This window comes from Drosophila tropicalis, unplaced genomic scaffold, assembly GCF_018151085.1.
Source record: "Drosophila tropicalis isolate 14030-0801.00 unplaced genomic scaffold, ASM1815108v1 contig_593, whole genome shotgun sequence".
NCBI lineage: Eukaryota > Metazoa > Arthropoda > Insecta > Diptera > Drosophilidae > Drosophila > Drosophila tropicalis.
Window position 1 is genome coordinate 6,698,539 of NW_027173070.1, and position 13,749 is coordinate 6,712,287.

Consider the following 13,749-nt stretch of genomic DNA (forward strand, 5'->3'; position numbering starts at 1 on the left):
GAGGATCATAAAATAACTATTATATAGCTATCATATAAGCATTCACTGCCAGAAAGTTCAGAATTAAAAACAAAATGTGTGGATTCTGAAATTATTATTACTTTTTAGACATTTGTTAAAAACTGTTGTCTGGAATGATTATGAACAAATGTTTAAATCATATGCTTTCATTCACTTGAACTCCCTATATACTCGGGTGGTTGAAAACATCTTTCTACAGTCGGATTCCATACCCAGCCCTCAGGGCAAAATTGTCCCAATGCAAAATGTGAAAAGGTTACAAAGAGCAGAGTCAAGAGTAAACAGTTGTAGATCAACATTTTGAATAGTGTTCTTTCTTAAGTAAATATCATTAAGTTTAACATTTTCCTTTAACTCAATCAGTCGAACCTATTGGCTAATAGTTTTAGTTAAGGAACGAATTGGTTTAACCATAACATTGCAGTAAATATCAATTTTTGAAACTTTTGCCTTAAAGACCTTCTCGTTTTGAAAGAATTAAAAACATTTTAGTTTCGTTAAACTTTGGAGTTCTTTTGTCAATATCTCAATTTTCTCATTGCAGGTACGTACCAACGCTGATTTGTCGACACAATGAAAGGAAACACTTGCCAAAACAAATGTCACGTGAGCCACAAAACCAAAAAAAAAAAAAAAAGTTTGGTTTTTTTTTATTCTTTCCACTCGTTTTTTTCTTCTAGTTTTTTTTTTCGGTTCATCAGAATGAAAACACATAGAAATATTTGGCTACCCTTTTTCACGTTTTTCCTTAAGTTTTTTTTTTTTTTTTTTTGGGTTGTCGTTGTAGTTGCTGGTCAAATCACGTAAGCCAGGAAGGCAACAGCAGTTCCGTCATGTGTCTACGTCCACTTTGCTCTGATTACAAGACCAACAACAACAACAACAACAACAACAACAACAGCAACAATGCGCCATTCTAACGCCTGGTTGATAGATTTTTCTTTCTTCTCTTTCTCCTCTTTTCTTTTTTTCTTAGTTTTTGCTTGTTTTTTTTTTTTTTTTTTTTTGTTCGCCAAACTTTGTTTTTAAGTGAAAATTGAAACCAAGCTCAGTAACTATCCGAACTGCCAATGGGTTTTTATTTGATGATTGCCACGGCTGGACGACAAAATCTTGTAACTGAAAACTCAAAGCAAATGAACAAAACGACGTGACAAACCAAACTGAACAGAAAATCAATTCAACACTAGGGAAAAGAAAGGCTAAAAAGAAAACTGATCGAATGGTCATAATGCATTTGGGCTTACATCAAGATTATTGCCATAGAAACTGATTAAGTTAAGAATATTAGATAGATAGAAAGTAGTTAAAATTCGGTTTGAAACACTTTTTTCCTGACTTCAGTTTATCGATTCGATAGTTTTCAATGTTTCATAATTCTTTCCGAGGAAACAACCTTTTAGGGATGAGTTAAGTATTTGAGGTTTGTCCTATATTGACTTTGAAAGTCGGTTTAAATTTTGCGTTCGCTTTAAAAACTAATGCGGGACAGACGAAATGCTGTGCACGGGAAAAAATTTCACATAATTGCAGTTGGAATTCAACAAACAGGACCAAAGCGTAAATAGAAAGCGCAAAGTCAACAAAATAAACAACAAGAGCAAAAAAAAAAGAAAAAAGAAAGAAGAAAATGGTAGAAGAAAGAGGAGAATGAAAAAAAATGCTTACCTTACTGCAGTTTCGAGCTAGGACACATACACACAGACAGTGATACAGAGACCACAACAAATACAAACAAACCAACTAACCTTTGACCCTAACTCATCCTTGTTGTCCACTTCAGGTGCGCCAAGTAATTGCAACTGAAACTGAAACTTGGCAAAGTTGCCAACGAAACGAATTGCAACTACAATTTTCTAGTAAGAACAGGCGAATGGGGAGAGACACACACGCAAGCAAACAGGATATGGGGAGGACAGGACAACGCATTTCGATGCAAGTCATTGCGGCTAAATTAAAAGAAATTGACGCTACTTGGTGGAAGGGAGCAGCAGCAGCTACACAAGCAGAAGAAAATGGGGATAAAAATAAAGCAGATGAAGATAAAGATTGGATAGGCGGGCCAGAAGGTAGAAGGTAGCCCAGCCAACAGAAGGCGGGTGTCGGAAGGCCGAAGTAGTAACGTTGACAACAGCACACAAACAGGATGCCAAAGAATGCTGCTGCATCTAATGTTGCTTTTAATTAAAATCTTTAAGCTATTCCCTTGATTATGAAACATATTAAGATGGAAAATAAGTAGAAAATACGACAAACCTTATTCAGAACTAAATGAGGGGACTAACTAAAGTCGGTGTCGCTTAGAACTTTTCTGATGTTGGTTTTAACATACTAAAGATTCTACTAAAGGAAGAAAATTAGGGTAGTGCAATCACTTTAAATCTTAAAATCACAAGCATTAAAGCTATCTTATCTTTTTTTAAAGAAAATGTCCTTAGTGCAATACAAATTGGTCTCTCCTGATATGTCTCTTTCTTATGGTCTCCCTGTTTCTTTTCTCGTTTTATTATGTGAAGATCTACAGACCAGAACTATAACCTACTGGAAACCATGAACTGCTTAGGATAGTACATAAAGGTTAAGCAGTGTAAACTGACAAAAAAAAATTTGCTATAGGGATTATTTCCAAGAAGTCATGGAACCTAGAGGCAGAAAGGAAAATCGTTATATAAAATTATTAAATATTTGACCTTAAGTAAATTTAATAGGAATATCAAGGCCCTACACAGGGCGCACTCAAAGATCCCAGTATTAAGTTTGCTAGTCGTAAGCCTAATTGGAACTAGCCCTAAATTTTTTTCGTTGCTCCCTTTAGTTCTGTTTGAAGTCAATAGTGAAAGATAGAGAATTCGTAGGTCGATTCATAGACTTTTGAAATCAGCTGTCAAAGTTTTTCAGGCACTCTAAGAATGTAAGAACTGACAAAAATAGCAACACTTAACTTTCGTTTCCAATAAAATATTACAATTTCGTTTGCTCTGTGTTACAATTTATGAGGCCATCTTCTTATATGGCCCTGTGGATGCTATGGGCAAAACGCTCAGAGGGTTGGGTCGAGATGGGAGGGATTTTGCCAAAGAACTACAACTATTTTTAGCAAATTTGTCAGCAGGTGCACTGGCGAGGCCCAAGCCAAACATAAATAAAGCAGAAAGTGTCAGGCAAATAAACAAACACAACAAACTGGCCAACACCTGTCATAACCACCTCCGCCCCCACCACCAAAAGTTCCACAGTGAGTGGGTGTGGCAGTGTGGGTAAGGCAAATGGTTGGGTGGGACTTTTAAGCTGCCAAATCCGACAATTAAATTATTGCATGACAAAACATGCACCGCAAAAATATTCAAAACGCGCCAAAAACAGGATGTAAACAACAATAACAACGCCAACAACAAAAACAGGAACAGGAAAAAACCTCAAAACACACACATACACTCACACTAACAATAATAACAGCAACAGGGAAAACTACTACTAAAAAAAAAAAAAAGTGAAACGAAGAAAAAAACTCAAACACCCAAAACAAATTCATCTTCCGCTAGAAACAAGAAGGCAACAGCAAAAAATAAAAATAAACTGACAGAAAATGAGAATGGGAAAAAAAATTCTATATGTCATGGGGAAGAAAACGACTTTCATATACCCTATAACGTAAGGACCAGAAAATTAACAGCCAACCTAAATAGAGAGCCTAAACCTCTTTTAATTCTATTTATTTTTTAGGAAATAGGATTTATCCTATATCCTTTAATTTCATTGGAGATTTTGAAAATAAATTCTCCCACTTCTTCACTCAAAATGAAATTTACTTGGCCTTACTGAGTTTCCTTTCTGGTTATCTATTAACAATGAAAAACTAAATAACTCCAAGATCAAAAGTCATGAGTGTATCCTTACGTATGCTGTTGGAGGTTAACTTAGATTTGTATATCTTAAGATTTCTTATATTATTTGTTTAAGATGTTCTAAAAGCTTCTGAATGAAGAGCTACTAACTCATGAAACCGAAATATAAAAATGACTTCTTTATGGATTACGAAGAGGAGAAGACTTATTTTCCTTACTCCACTCCACATGCTATGGAGTATTGGAGTCTTGGAGTCAAGAACTTGATAAAGGGCATCCTATACGCCCTTACAGTAAATTTCCTCATGTGACCTCAAAACGAAACAAAAAAAAACAGGGTATTTAGGAAAAAGAATAGAAAAAGGCGACAATATTCCCCTGTGTTGTGCCCCATGTTTTCATCCTATCAGAACACCAACAACTTCTCCTTCTATACTTACTGCTGCTGTTTCAGTTTCCTTCCCGCCTAGGCAAATCATCCCCGTTCTCGGCCAGACATGTATGTATATAGCTCATGGCAATAATTTGAAATTCGATTACCATAACCAAGTACTCGGAAAACACAAGCAGAGATCGTGGCAGCAGCAGCAGCAGCAGCAGGAAGGAAAAATGAAGGAAAAACGCCAAAGAAAAACAACAGCAACCAAAACAGGAAAAAAAACTCTCCTACGCCAGGGGCAACACAAAACACAACCCAAAAACCCAAAACGCAAAAAAAAAACTGCAAATGGCGAAAACGTTCGTTAAAAGGTCGCCAGAGTAGAGAACAACAAAAAAAAAGAAAAACTAGCAAGAGGAAAAAGTGGAAAAACCCCAACAAAAATACTGTGGCCAAAAAGCCAAAATGTGAATATATCAGAATTTTTGAACAAACAAGCAAAAACAACTGTCCATGTGTGTGACAGGGTAAACAACGATGTGTGTTTGTGTGAGTTAGACTGTCACTGCATGGGTGTGTGTGTGTGTACGTTTGGGTGTATATGTGATAGGCCTTTCCGCCCCTCAACAGGCTTCAACTGTTTGATAATTTGGCAAATGGATTTGTCCTCTTACCAAAAGTCATCAAAACATTGCAAAGCTTTTGCGTTTGCGTTTCCCCAGTTTTTTTGTTGTTGGGTTTTTTTTTAAGGTTTCCTGTTTAACCTTGACCCCTGACCCTCAACTGAGAACTAAGTAAAACTAAAATTCACACTTATGAAATGGTTTAATAAGTCCCAACAGAATATTTCTATTTACAAAAAGTCGATGTCAAAGACAATGGTTAAACTAGTTAAAAATCTTATAGCAATTCCTTTAATAAGGATAAGGATAAAACAATTTAGTCACCTAATTGTGTCAAAGACTCAAACCTATTAATTTATTTGCCTAATTTCTAATTTCTGGATTTTACTTTAGGATCTAGCACAAAGGCAAGCAAAGTCACTTCCTTACCCAAGTTGGGGGAAATACTTAACTCAACAATATAATCTCTTTAGTTTATCTCTGTATGCAATTTGCATCTCTTATCCATTAGGATTAGGATGACTATTAGCCTATTTAATAGTAAACTATTGAAGAATGAAAGCTAAAGCTGTATAGGAAGGGAAAATATAGAAAAACGATTAACTTTGCCAGATCCATCCAAAGTGTCGAAGAATACTAAGATAGTTAGTTAGAACTAAGGAGCATTTACTCCTGACTCCTTTGCCAAACCAATGAAGTATTCTTATTCAAAGTCAATTTAGTAAATAGTTATCCTAATATAATTAGTTTTCCAACTGACATTGGGAACTTCTAAAACATCTCTCGCATGAACCTTCTATATATACCGCTTTATTTATTACTACCCACAAGTTAACCCGTTCCTCACCAAAGCCCACCATGCAGGTAAATGCCACCTTGACGAACAAAACTTTTATTCACTTCACCTTTTTAACCCAAACCCCAAGCCTTATTCCCCTGTTACCTTTCCTTCCCTTGTTCTCACATCTATTTTAATGCGCCAAATGTTAAAACAAACAAACAAATAAATTAGTGTTCAATCAGCGTAATTTCTTCAACTGTACCACGCCCCCTGCCTGCTACCGTCCCCATCCACAACATCTTCGACTCGAATTGTGTTTGCCTTTGTCTTTCTTACTCTCTCCTGCCTTCGGGAGGAGGAACGGCAGAGGTCCTTGGTCCCAGTGATATGCGATTGTAACTTTGGTTTCAATTGCATTCGCAGCAGGTTCAGACAGAAGAGAGGCAGACAAGGATTCAGAGGACTATCCAAACTTTTACTTCCACCCCATATGTATTCTTCTACCCCCCCTATCTCTCTCCCTTTTCATTCCTCATCCCCATCTAGCTACCGATACCGTTGGCAGTTAGTTGTAAGTAATTAAGGCAGGCAGTTCGAAATAGTCGAAGGAGTAGACAAGCAGAAATATTCGGTAATTTGGTTAATTTGAATTCAAATGCAACGCGGCGAGCTCCAGAGTTTTCCTTATTGCTTTCTCCTTTACCACTCCCTGTGGAAAAAAGGGGTGAAAAGGTGAAGGCACTTCAATTGTTGTCTTTCATTTGAGATGTGTGCGCCAAAAGGACGCAAGTAAAACTGTTAGGGTAATCGATAGAAAGAAGATCCCCACTGGGGATTATCCAAACTGAAGCAAACTTGCAAAATGCACAATGAAAACTAAAGTAAGTTAAACTTGAATTTGCAATGCTGGAAAATATTCCCTATTATCATAGGTTTTGATTTTTGGCCAAATTAAGGTATAAATAGGTTGAAAATATAATTATTTTGATATCTTACAATTAGACATATATATGTATAAGATCTAGTTGTGACAATATTTCAACTCATTTGTCTTTCTTTCGAAATCGATAAAGCTAATATATTTCGTAACACTTGGCCAAATGGAGAAATTGTTAGAAAAGTCCAAGATTTGGACTTTGGACTGTTCGTTAATATAGGGGCCATTTATCAAGCACCTATATCTATATACATATGTACTTTGCATACGAGAGATCGGTCCGGTTCTTTATTTTTCAAACTACTTTCAGAAAATGGTTAATTGTGTGTTGTTTGTTTCCTACATGCTTTAATATTTGTGCCAAATTGGTTTGGATCGGACTGAAAAATAATTTAGGTCAGGAAAACTTTCTTTTGCATAAGCAAAGGATATTGACAAATTGTTATGAATAGTTAACATTTCTGGCGAATTTGATAAAAGTCAGACAACTTTATTAAATGGATATAAAATCAAATCCTTCCTAGGTTTCACATCAGTCGACACCCTATTTTTCGTTATCTCATTTCTCTCTGGTTTATCTCAACAAACTGTTCCCAGTATGCAGGATTTTACACTCAAAACTACATATGGATGTGACTCAAGAGTATTGACTGGGCTCAGAGGTCTCAACTAGTTTCGCATTGGTTCATTCTCTATGACAAGATACTTTCCGAGTCACAGATACAAGATGATGAGAGTGTGTGTGTGTGTGTGTGTTTGTGTATTTGCCTATTAGAGGGGGGAATTCCATATGAGTCAGAGACGCCTGAAGTTAATATGGTAAACCACCCACGCAGACAGACTCTTACGTTTCGTATAAAGAGAAGAGAACTCTCTTCCACATGAGAAGAAAATCGAGAATATTGTGGAGATCTTGTCGCTGAGTCAGAGACCGCAAAACGGTGACCGGGACGACGTCATCGGCAAATGCGTTTTTTCATACCCAGTAAACTTTAAGCTTACAACAAAAAGGGTATATAAAAGTCGTCGAATCGGGATTTAACTTTTAAGTATCTTAAAGATATTGGAGTTAGGGATCTCAGCAAGCCAGTGAGTAGGTAAAGCCTGCCTGACATGAATCATAGAAACGTTTGGCCAACTTGACAAATGTTTAGAAAACTGTTGAGGTCAATTTATTGACAAGGTATCTTTAAGTCGACCTCCACCCAACGATTGCTCTTGCTCTGTCTGGCCCGTGCTTAAAGTCTGGTAATGTGATCTGTGATCTGATTTGTATATACTCCTTAAAATTGAAACTGGTTTTCAGCAGTATTTTTAGCAGGCTAAAATGTATCTGAAAGCCGGTCGGTTTCTCTCTCATTTTCATTCTCTCCTTCACCCGTTTTGTTTTGCATATATTTTTGCCGTTACTTCTAATCTAATTAGATCTGGGTGGGACTTTGAACAATTGAAATTCTATTTGTTTGTTGAGTGGTTTATAGAGCGAACCAATCCCTGTTCAGGTAAAGCACATTCAATAAAAATTGTCGACCTCCTTTTCCTTTTACTTGATCTCGTTTAACCACCTCAAGCACCACCACCACCACCACCAGCACCCTGGTGGCAAAGCCTTGAACACGTTCTTGAAAAGGTGTAGAGTAGCCGTAGCAGCCAGCCAAGAAAAGAAAGAAAGAACGAAACGAAACGAGAGTTAAACCAGTTTTTCCACAGCTTTTTGGCGGCTGCCCAGCATCCCAGTCGGCAAAAAAAACACACACACACACACACACAGACAAAACGAAAAGCGATCTCAAAAAACACAATTCCAATTCCAACTTCAACTTCAGCTTGGTCAGCGGCGACGGCAGCAACAGCAGCAGCAGCTGAGACGACAATGTCTGCGCCACTTTTGATTTTGCCTGTGAACAAACCGGTTCATCGTATTCATTGGAGTTGGTCTGAAGTAGCTCAGGAGAAGGAGTACCAGATGGAGGTGAAGCGGCGACAAAATGTATAGTTAATGATGTCTTCCAGATGTACAGCCGCACACACACAGATGCAGTCGTCTTCTGTGTGGGTGTATTCTCTGGGGGCTTAATGAGGAGTTGAAAACCTGGAATAGGAACCTACTTAGAGTACATTATAATTGATATTAAACAGGCATACGAATGTCTCTTTCCCTTTCTCTCACTCGTTATAGATTCCAGACATGTGGTCTAATCACATTAAAGACAGAAAACAAAAAAATTAAATACATCTCTAAAAATATCACAACACGCATTTCCAGAGATAAAATGTGTATAGAGAAGAAGTCTTCTAATAATAATCAAACGTAAAAGATCCAAAAACATGGGGAAAGACCTAAAAATCATTGCGGGGGCGTTTCATGATCGAATTCACTACTACACCATCTCTCACTCTCTCTCTCTCTCTCTGTCTCTGTGTCTCTTTTTCACCCACACTCGATCTGGCTTGCTTTCACATTACGACTAGCCTTTTGTGTTTGCTTTCCTTGTTCTCGCTGCAAGCGTTTTTTTTTTATACCCAGCATCTAGAAAGTGAATGAGTATATAAAATATATTAAGCTACATTTTATTTATAACAGAAAAGATTCCTAAGAACAGGCTTTGGGCCACATTTTCTTGTAGTCTGTTAAAATCCTTGAATTTCTTAAAATATTAAAAACTTTTCTTAAATACTTAGCAGTCGTTTTTAAAATTTATGAGAAATCCAAGAAACGTGAAAAGAATTTCTCAGATCTTTATTCAAATTGGTTGTACATATCTATATGTACCTATATATTTTAAATTTAATTTTTATCCTGATCAGTAATACAAACTTTTTCTATAGTTTTCTAGGAGCAAAAGTCTTAAGTCGAGTTTTCTAGAAACAATTTTTTTTTTGCCATATTGAAACAATAGTTTAATTTGGTTTAAAAACGGTTTTGAAAGAAATCTTAACTCAAAACCCCCTCTAGGGCCCTTGATGAGGCATGAGAAGAAACATTTTAGATGCCAATGAAAAGGATTTTGGGGTGACAAAGTAGAAAGTGACTATTTAACGAATGAGTGGCTTGGCATAGATGTATTTCAGAGTCCATAATAGTTACACGGTATTTCAAAGACAGCAACCTCAAGGTAATATATAAAGAATTTTTTACATTCTTTTTTTTTGCTTCTTCTACGTATTACATACAATCTGGCGCTTTCCACCGTGTCTGTGTGTGTGTGTGTGTGGGTAAAAGATTTAGATATAGATTTATGACATAGAAATGTCAAAGAGCCATTTGTATATGCAAACACTTAACAATTTCTATTTTTGAAAACGCCTTTTGCATAGATGACATGCAGAAGAAGAATATGCATTTACATCTATCTGTTTCTATGAAACGACCATTTTAGATTTAGAAAATAAATAAATAAAAAAAAAACCAACAAAATATTGAACAAGTTGATTTTTGAAGGTGACTTTCACAATTTTACACACTCGTACACACACACACACACACCATTCATTCCGAAACGGAACTATAAAAAGATGATGATGGTATTCGGTCCATTTGATATTTTTAATGGCTAATTGAGGGTTGAATTTAGAAATATATTTTTCAAATAATTTAGATTACATTTGCTTAGTTTCTGTAATGAGAACATAGCTTAGATTTCTCAATTAACACTGTCATTATTTTTTATTTTTATTTTGTTTTATGGGATCCTTTGAGAGATTTCTAATTTTCAAATCTAACCCACTATTCCTTCAATTCGGCAACCATATTTCTTTTTAATATTCCACGAATTAAAAAGACAGGAAACCAGAGTGGCAACGTCATAATCCATGAAAAATGCCTTTACCAACACTAAATCTAACTTGAGACCAATGTTACGCCGTTTTATATCTTTGAGCTTTGAAAACAATAAGCGTATAACTTAGCATTTACTTATACCTCAAAAGGAACACATTTTAAATTTTACAATTAGAATTGATACTTTTAATCGTATGACTAAACTTGGCTACCCTATAAATAGACTGCTTTAATGAAGTCGGCAACTCTGAAAAATAAACAAAAAACTAGCAGAGGTGAAACGTCATAATTCTTCAAGAAAATTGGTGAGTAAAACTACAGGATTATTATTGTTTTTGGTAATGTCGCTATTATCTGGGCCAAATTCCATGTTGGTAATCTTTTACCGTTATAGTTTTTTGATAGCACATAGAGACTGGCATTTGCAAGGGTTTTCAGAGGCCCTGTTCCAAAGATTTTCACTTGAGTGGCAAAAATTCTGCAAATTGTGTGACCTTTAGTGAAAGTGAACTACCATTTCGACCATTTCGTCGAGATTCAACTACCTTGGTTATTGATGGACGACGTCTAAAAACGCTTTTCATGGTATAATTTTTCAAAAACTTTGTTTAAATTTTCTTTCTCTTTTCTTTAAAATTTAAATTTTTGGACTAATTTTCATTTCATTTTGTTATTATGCTTATTGATTGATGGGTAAAGAGGATTGTCACAGGTTCTTATCAGGCTTCCGCTACTCATCCTGTTTATCTAGGAAGTCCTAAAAGTGAGTGAGACTTTGAATTCTGTCGAATTATACCAACTTAAAGATATTAAAGTCCATTTAAAGGCAATTTCTTGACAAATAATTGTACATTCTTTAAGGCGAAAAAAAAAGTGTCAATTGGATATTTTATAGCTGACAAATTTTTCATAGTTTAACAGCCAAAGAGTAATTTGTCGCCAAGCTGTCGGCCTTGTTTTTTCCCCCTTTTGGGAAATGAATTGCTAAAATGAGACATTTCTTAAACGCAATAACTAAACTCGCTTTTTTAGCCAGTTCTCCATCCTACGCCAAAATTTAAAAAAAAAAAACTCGGCTAGTTAACCTTTTAGTTAGTTGTCAAATTGGACTCTCTGTCGCACGCATTCACTCGATTCCAATAAGACAACCAGTAAGAGAGTGACAGCGAAAGAGTGCAAGAGCAAGGCACTCGTCAGAGAGAGAGAGAGAGAGACTTGAGTGAGTTTTGTTAGAGTGCTCGCTTTTACTCTCTTTTGTTTGTGCTCGAAGGCTCGGGCGAATTGAAGCTTTGTGGTTGTTGTTGCATTTCAGCGAATTGAAGAGAGTCGCGGCGAACATGTTGGACTTAATGACTCAAGTTCGATGTGGTTTCGTGTGGTTGGGTCTGACTCTTTTGCTCGACAGCGTGGTTGGGTCTGACTCCTTTGCTCGATTCCAACCATTTCTCACGATTTTTACTCTCTTTTTACTCTCTTTTGCATAAACAGCGCTCTTTTGTTGCATGTTGGATCGAGTTGTATGTTGGATCGACCCCCTTGCAGTGGCGCCGTCAAATAATTAAACAACCCCTTTTTAAACCCCTTTTTGAAATTAATATTTATATTATATATATGTATGTATATGTAATTCAACTTACAAATGACATTTCGACAAAATTAATTAAAAAAGTTCAAATTAGTATTTTATATACTTTTTATAGGTATATTTTTTAACAATTTGTTATAAAATTAATTGTTCATGCATTTTTTTGCATTTTTCTAAAGTGTTTCATATAGTCAAAGAAGAAGATTCCAGTTAAAAACCTTTTCGACTTTCGAAAAGATTTCATTTTATGAAAATTTTGGACGTTTTGCAAACAATTTAATATCATTTCTCGCAAAAAATGTTCCAGATTTTGAAATTCTACAGTTCTAAATAGTTACTTATTTTGTTCTTTATTTTCTAAACTTATTTTTCAAAAGATCTGACTTTATAACTCTCAAAATTGAGAGTACATTTCATTGAAACCTGTTTTACACACATATTGCCTATACAATACAAAAATCGAGTGTCGTCGTGGTCTGGTTCTGGTCGGGCCAGCAGACTCTGGCCACATTCGGAGGGAGTCTCACTGTTGTTTTTGATTTCAAATTGGAAGGTTGTGCGGTCGGAGTTTTTCGTGAAGAGTGAAATTTGTTTTTGTACGTCGAAGAAGAGCGAAGCGCCGAAAAATAAAATATTAAAAAAAAAAAAAAACAGAAATTGATAAAAAAATATTTTGCAAAGCTTTGCATTTTCAATAACAACAACAAAATAAACTCTTACTTAAACAAAAACCGTAAGAAAACCGCGCGCGATTCAAAAGTCTTTACTTTAAAATAATTATTAAATTTATTAATTATTGGCAAACAACAACAACACGCAACAAAATTCAGCTTTCTTGCTTTCCCCCACCCCGGTCCCGCTCTGTGTCTATATCTGTGTGCTTGTCAGTGTTTCAGTGTGTGAATTTTCCTGTGTTTGTGTGCAAAAAAAAATAGGCAACAAGAAAAAAGGCTAAGAAATTTCCACAAAAAAAAAAAAGGGCACAGCAAAAAATCAAGAAGCAGAGCCAAGAAAGTAAAACTTGAATTTACCGGCATTTTCATGACGTCACGCCAACGTCTACGCTGATAAAAACGCGCGCGTGTTCAAAATTAAGTGAAAGAAGAAGAAAAAGCAAAAGAAATACATTTTTGAAGTTAACAATAAAAAGAAAAGCGCAGCAGCAGAAAAGCCGCAATCAACCAACAGCAACAACAACAACAACAACAACTCGTTTGCATCATCATCATCATCATCAGCTGGAGCTGCTGCTGGAGAGAAGAGGAAGAAGGCCCCCAAGGTGTTTATCTACATAATATTTCTTCTTCTTCTACTACTACTAGTGCCACTTCTGTCTATCTATCTCGCTCTCTCTCTCTCTCTCTCTCGGTGTGTGTGTTTTTTGTTGTTAAACATTTATTTTGTTGTGTGTTTTTTTTTTTTTTTGTCTACTTTTGGGTGACTTTTGTCATTTTGGTCTTTGAATTTGTATTTGTATTTGTCATTTGTGTGTTTGTGTGTGTCTTTTGGAGGGCCTAAACACGTTTTTCCTGCATTTAGTATGAAAAACCTTTCTTTTTTTTTTTTTAACTTGACACAATTTCAAATGAAAATCCAAGAGGAATTTATCCACGTTTGAAAATTTGTTTCGTTTTTTATTTACTGTGAAAAGGAATCAAAGGACATTTATATTGAATTCAATTGTTTCTTTGTTTTCACAACCTTTTTAATTTTCATATGAAAAGTGGTTCTCAGATATAAAAAACCATTTTTTAATCAAATGAAATCAAAATTAAATATTGACAAACAGATAAACTT

The 13,749-nt window shown here is 35.6% G+C and overlaps 1 protein-coding gene and 1 long non-coding RNA gene across 31 annotated transcripts in view; both read left to right on the forward strand.

The window, feature by feature from the left end:
* The window catches only part of mbl (muscleblind), a 199,943-nt gene that overhangs the window by 43,164 nt on the left and 143,030 nt on the right, over nt 1-13,749 (forward strand). For 28 of the 30 annotated variants that reach the window (XM_068291609.1, XM_068291610.1, XM_068291611.1 and 25 more), the window contains exon 1: nt 12,498-13,231. The exons of the other annotated variants lie outside the window; for them this stretch is intronic. The gene's annotated coding sequence lies outside the window, so the exon portion shown is untranslated. Of the gene's footprint in view, nt 1-12,497; nt 13,232-13,749 lie in introns of those variants that run through there. 30 annotated transcript variants of the gene reach the window in all.
* On the forward strand, nt 588-4,581 carry LOC137578380 (uncharacterized). Its single transcript, XR_011032606.1, has 3 exons — nt 588-627; nt 4,321-4,365; nt 4,437-4,581. It is a non-coding gene; the product is annotated as an uncharacterized lncRNA (long non-coding RNA).